This window comes from Etheostoma spectabile, unplaced genomic scaffold (genome assembly GCF_008692095.1).
Source record: "Etheostoma spectabile isolate EspeVRDwgs_2016 unplaced genomic scaffold, UIUC_Espe_1.0 scaffold280, whole genome shotgun sequence".
NCBI classification, from domain to species: domain Eukaryota; kingdom Metazoa; phylum Chordata; class Actinopteri; order Perciformes; family Percidae; genus Etheostoma; species Etheostoma spectabile.
The window spans coordinates 1,625,978-1,632,152 of NW_022605578.1; the positions used below are offsets into that span (position 1 = coordinate 1,625,978).

Consider the following 6,175-nt stretch of genomic DNA (forward strand, 5'->3'; position numbering starts at 1 on the left):
TATACAAATAAAGCTGCCTTGCCTTGTCTTGCCCTGTCTGTCTGTACGACGTTAAGACTCCCCGCCACCACTGGTGTGAAGTGTTTTAACACTTTCAGCACCATAGACAGCTCCAGGCAGTTAATGTGTGTGAGACGGGGAGGAAGTCATTCTCCTCCCACCACCTGTGCCTTGCACATTCCTTCCCAGCCAGTAAGGGAAGTGTCTGTGTCAAGGTCATAATCGTTAACGAAAACAAACGAAATAACAAAAACTAGGTAGGAAACTGAAATAAAAATTAAAACGAGGTATTACAAAAAAACATAACTAAAACTGCAATGTTTGTTTGCAAAAATAAAATGTCCTCAGTTTTCATCTTTGTCAATGTCTTTCATAGAGCAAATAACATTATATCTTTCCAAACATGACATTTACCATAGACATGTATAGTTTCCGAGTGGAAAATCAGAAATTAAAATGTTCAAATTGAACACATGTCTGTGTCCCTCGCCTGTCATCATAGTGTACCGAAAGTTGGAAGAAAGCAGACTCCTATTTGATCATGACTTTACTTGAACCAAAGTTCCAAAAGAGGTTCTTCTCCTGGAACATGCCACTCACACATTCTGCACTTACTGCTGCGTCTTGTGTTGACTGTATACATGTTTTTGTTGAGTTATTATTTCACAATACTTTTTCTGACCTTTTTGAATCCCCCGACAAATAACCTATTTTACAAAGAAAGACTAAAACTAATAGAAACTAAACTAAAACTAAGCACTTCCAAAAATTTGAAATAAACTAAATTAAACTTCTAAAAATCTAAACAAAATAAAAATAAAAACTGTTGAAAAGTGCAAAACTATAATAACCTTGGTCTATGTGCACTGTCACGACTGACGTCACTCTGCCCAGGGGAACCCCGGTGGAAGGGGTCCGTCCGGGGGTTTCCCCAGTATGCCAGGTCTGACTGGATGGAATGAGGGATGGTTAGCATCCACCACAAATGGGAGCGTTGGCAAAACCACCTCTGGATTTTCCTCATGTGGAGGAGACCCAGGGGGACCACCATGTGTCCTGCAGACATCATGCCCAGAAGGCACATCACAGACAGCTCTGCCACTGTGGCGTGTGGTGTGATGCAAGCCAACAGAGAGGTCAGTGCGTCCCGTTTCGGTGTAGACAGCCTGGCTCTCATGACAATCGAGTTATTGTTATGCCCAGATGAACTATTGATTGCGCAGGGACCAGAGAGCTGAGAGAGAGATCGCGAAAGAGGACTCTGATGCCTTTCCTCCTCCGTAGCTGAGGTGCCGTTTCCATGCACTTGGAAAAGGTGCTTGGTGCTAGTGAGTACCCAAACGGCAGCTGGTTGAACTGGAAATGGGCCCTTGGAAAAAGAACCGCAGGAATTTCCTATGTCTGGGAATAATTTGGATGTGAAAGTATGCATCTTTCTTCCGCCTGTCTTCTTTGGTGTGAGAAAATAACAGGAGTAAAATCCCCCGTTCTCCTCCCCTGGAGGGATGTGGGAAATAGCTCCATTTGTCAGTAGCTCCTCTAGCTCTGACATGCCTGCAAAGTGAGGTGGGGGGAGGAGGCAAACTGGTGTGCGTCATGCTTATCAATGCTATCGCATGTCGGTGTGTTGTTTATAGACATGGCTATAAAGAAGCACAGAGCCCATTCCGCCGCAGGGCGAGACAAGTGATCGTGTCACCCAGCCCATGGCAGAGCTCTGTCGAAAGGGCAGTGGCTAGTCACCACCGTGTGGGGCAGGGTTAGTGTTTCCCTCATCCCGCTGGCCAGGGTGAGACGGGTGAATGAGCGGTGCTGGCCATAGTAAGTGGGCGCTTGTTCCCGCTGTCTGCATAGTGAGAGAGTGGCGGGGCAGTCCATCGGGAGCTATGGGGCCGTACAGAAGTTCACGTCTGATGTCAGTTGGTAGCTTCTTTGTGGAGCCAGATGTTTCGCTGGGCAACAGTCTGCCATGCCATGGCTCTGGACAACGCCACTGTGGACGCCGTGGTCATGGCATTGGCTTTAGATGGCAGGTGGGCGTAAAACTGCCAGGAGGCTTTGAGGATGAGAGCCAGGCCACCGTGAGTGGCGCCGAGGCAGGTCTCGCAGCGGGGATAGAGGTCCGACGGCAGGATGTAGCCGGTCCGGCAGTTGGGGCAGAGGCAAACATTACTGGAACTCGAGCTTGTCTTCATACTGCTAACATGAAGAAAAAGTGGGAGCTGAGCAACGGGTCCGCTCTGTTTATATACAGTGTGTGCAGATGTAATTGGAACCCGTGCTGGATGCAAGGGCGGGAAAGAAATCACGTAGCCCTTAGAACCCGAAGCCTATGTGAAATAGAACTGATAGACTGGGAAGAAAAACGATACCGCTCAAATAGGTAGTGATCTGGAAATGAAAATGCATCCATAGAAGGGCTGCACGATTATGGCCAAAATGATAATCACGATTATTTTGATCAAAATATTTTGACGATTATTTGTTTATTTTACCAAAACAAATTTTGTCGTCACGTAGGCTATTAATAACCGCGAGAGGGAGTGTGATGGACGCTACTCACAGAGAGACAGCTGATCATTCTGAACGGGTCCAGCATGGGTCGAACGGCGCATACACACATCGTGTGTATGAAACGTCTGTATCTTCACTGCGCCGCATTTTTATGAACTATGATATTCTCGGAATGGGTCACATCTCTGGCCCAGGTCCAGGTCCAGCAGCTCCGTCTCACGCTGTTACTCTACCAACTGAAGTTAGTTGCATTCAATAACTTCTTCTGTGTTCTTCGCCGTGGCGGCTGCGATAGCAGAGTTACCATGGAAACACTGGTACAAATACAGGTTTGCCCCTCATACTTAACAATATACAGCTGTGTTAATAAAAAATTAAAACTGTGGACAAATGTCGGAAGTGTGGACCGGCGGCCGCTCTCGGAGACTAGAGGAGAGAGAGTAAAGGAGAGATTCAACACAGGCACGACTTTACAGACAAAATGGGTCATGTAACGGAAAATTAAACCATATCGATATAAACAGCAGTGCAGCGGATGCGAGGACATTAGCACCGGTGCATCCTAGAGGAGCTAACAGCTAACAGACGCTATTAGCTAACAGCTAACAGACACTATAGCACCGACTAGCACTGGTCACCGCTGTTGTCTGAAAAACACAGCCGGAACAAAGTGTTGCGTGTACTGGTAAACTGGTAAACCTTGAGACTGACGTATAACCGACTGCTATCTGTTGAGATTTCCACCCATTACTCTGTCTTCTGGGACTGTCTACATCTAGAAACTCAGCTGCGCGGTACAGTAAACTACTCTGACTGGCTCAAGATCAGACGGCTTTACGGAGCGGCAGATTGGCTTTGCAAAAAACCCGGAGCGTTCTATGAAATGACGCTTTATAAAAAATAATCGCTCAATCACGCAAATTTGATCGTGGGAAGTCTAAATCGTGATCGCGATTAAAATTCGATTAATTGTGCAGCCCTAATCCATAGTATAGTATAATATTTTGGGCCTCAACATCATGTCCTGACTGATGTTTAACCGACTGCTAAGTAAACAGCTTCTTCATCAACGGGATTGTCAAAATGAGGCAATGCCATGTTTTGAGAATAAAACGTTTTTCTAGTCTGCCTAACATGGTTTATAAACCAACTTGTTTTTTATTCATGCAGATAACAAACTGCGCTAAAACGCCTGATACAGACTGAATGTGTGAAAGAGGAAATAAAAGAGCGCTGTGTCAGAGGGAGGAGACTGAGAGAAGAAAACCTGCTCCTGACCAGGTTAGGTTTACAGGCTCAGTTACCATAGTAACTGACTCTGGGGTTAAGTTAACTCTCTTTCTGAAACAAGCTGGAGTTACCCCTCTCTCAGGTTTGATTTTGGGGTTGTTATAAATCTGCAGGAGAGTCGGCAAGTGATTTGGCCACCGCACTGCACACGGTGTTCTGAAATCAGTGTTCCTAAAAGAGATAGAATAGTCTTGTCTTGTAGTCTTGTTCTAGTCTTTTGCCGGCCCCATTTCCTTGGGGCCTGTAGGGTGTGGTTTGGACTTTGGCACACCCATGCAGACTGCACAGTTGTGCTACCATGGTTGACTCAAAGGCTGCTCCTTGATCTGAGAGGGTTCGTTCTGGACATCCCCATGGCTGGATAAGATGGTGCCAAAGGGCACATGTTGTAGTGGCTGCTGCCTGGTCTTTTGTAGGTACAGCCCATCCGTACCTTGAGAAGAGGTCAGTCATTACCAACAGATAAGGATAAGTGTCACCATGCCTACCAAGAGACAAATAGTCAATTGAAACTGTTTCCAAAAGGTATGATGCAAGAATAGGCACCAAGGGTGCCCTTTCCTTTGGTCCTCTTTTCTGTTGAGTGCAGAGTGCACATGTGGATGCCCATACTTGCAAGTCAGCACCCATCCCGGGCCAGTAGAAGGCTTTTCTCAGCAAGCCTTCAATCTTGGCTATGCCCATATGGTTTGAGGCAATACTTTTCCCACAACTTATGAGTCTTGTCTGTGGGAACCACAATTTGGGAGAGGCTCAACCTTGTATGATGCTCTTGGGCCCTCCGCTTTAAGACACCCTCCTGGATCTGTAGTTGACTCCATTTCCTTAAGAGGCGTTTTGTTGCAGGAAGGAAAGCTTTCCTCTCCTCGGCTCTTGGAAAAGTACCCAACCCTTCATTTGGGCCACCGACTGGTCCTCTTCCTGTCAATTCTTCCAATGGTCTGTGGCTTCTGTGCTGGCTTCTGACTTCACTACTGCTCTCTCCACTTGGGCCTGTAGGTTGGATCCTGTTTTCTGTGGGAACCTGGACAACATGTCAGCATTACAAAGCACAAGGCCATACTTAAGTTCAAAGTCAAAATTTGCCAACTGTGCTGCCCACCGCTGTTATATGACCCCAAGTGGTATTTGGGTGGACAAGAGGGTTATTATCTGTAAAGGCCAGGAATTTATTGCCCCACAAATAGTCTTTAAACTTTTCGGTGACAAACCATTTAAGGGCCAACAACACCAATTTAAAAGAACTGTAGTTTTGGTCATTCCTCTTCGTGGGGTTAAGGCTCCTGCTTGCGTAAGCTACAACTCCCTCTGCCATACTGTAGCTGTGCCAACACAGCCCCCAAGCCTCCCAAGCAGGCATCAGTGTAAAAATTCAATGGTTTTGAGAAGTCTGCGTATGCCAAGATTGGGGCATTCACCAGAGCAGTCTTCAGGGAATCAAATGTCATCTGGTAGTCTGGGGTCCAGTTGATGGCTGCATTTCCTTTCTGCATACTAGCAGAACCTACTAGGAGAGCCTTTAGAGGTGCTGCGTTTTTAGAAAAACCTTAAACAAACCTTCTGTAGTACCCCACAAACCCAAGGAAAGATCGTACATGCTTAGTGGTAGACGGAATAGGCCAGTTCTCAACAACAACTCTCTTTTTGGGATCTGTGGATATTCCCTCACTGTAGATGACATGGCCAGGGTAGGTGACTTTCTTCTGGACAGGCTGCATTTATGGGGCTGCAACTTTAAGCCATGGACTGCCACCTGGACCGGGAAGCTTGGACCTTTAACTCACTCTTTGATAGATAGGAACTTAACAGACAATTAACTAGATGAAAATCTTTTGGACAATATCTTTAATATTCCTACAGATTTTGTCCCAATCCTCAATGTGCAGTGTAATACTCAGATGCCTTTCCCTCTTTTGTTTTATTGAGGGCCGTCCAGGCTTCATTTCCCAGGTTCTGCGTAAGCATAGAATAATACCCACAAGCATCATGATTACTTTTTTTCTTTAATTTAGTGAGATGGAACCATGATAGCTAACTAACTATGTTTAAATGAACTGTGGAGGGAAAAAGTGCAGCTTTGGATAGCATAAGGATAACTGATGGTTTTTAATATGGCAAAAGATAATATTGAAGATTATATTGAATTACTATGATGTCATCACATTAAATTAAAAATTCCCACGTGTGTTGTGTTATAGTACGCAATGCCCTCTTTTCGCACTCATCTCTTTTCCAATCTTTTACTTATATTGTGTCTCGGCTCATTCTATTTATCTCTCCTTCTCTTCCACTCGCTCTCAGTTACCACTTCCAGACTCCTGTTGTGTAGCAGTCAGTGATTAGCATAATTTCCCTTCATGTAACAGATGGT

General features: G+C 45.5%; 1 long non-coding RNA gene across 1 annotated transcript in view; it reads left to right on the plus strand.

The window, feature by feature from the left end:
* LOC116686005 (uncharacterized) overlaps window positions 1-5,219 on the plus strand; it is a 17,334-nt gene extending 12,115 nt beyond the window's left edge. Inside the window, exons 2-3 of the long non-coding RNA XR_004331119.1 lie at window positions 1,137-1,144; window positions 5,209-5,219. This is a non-coding gene — a long non-coding RNA (uncharacterized LOC116686005). The remainder of the gene's footprint in view (window positions 1-1,136; window positions 1,145-5,208) is intronic.
* Window positions 5,220-6,175: the final 956 nt, after the last annotated feature.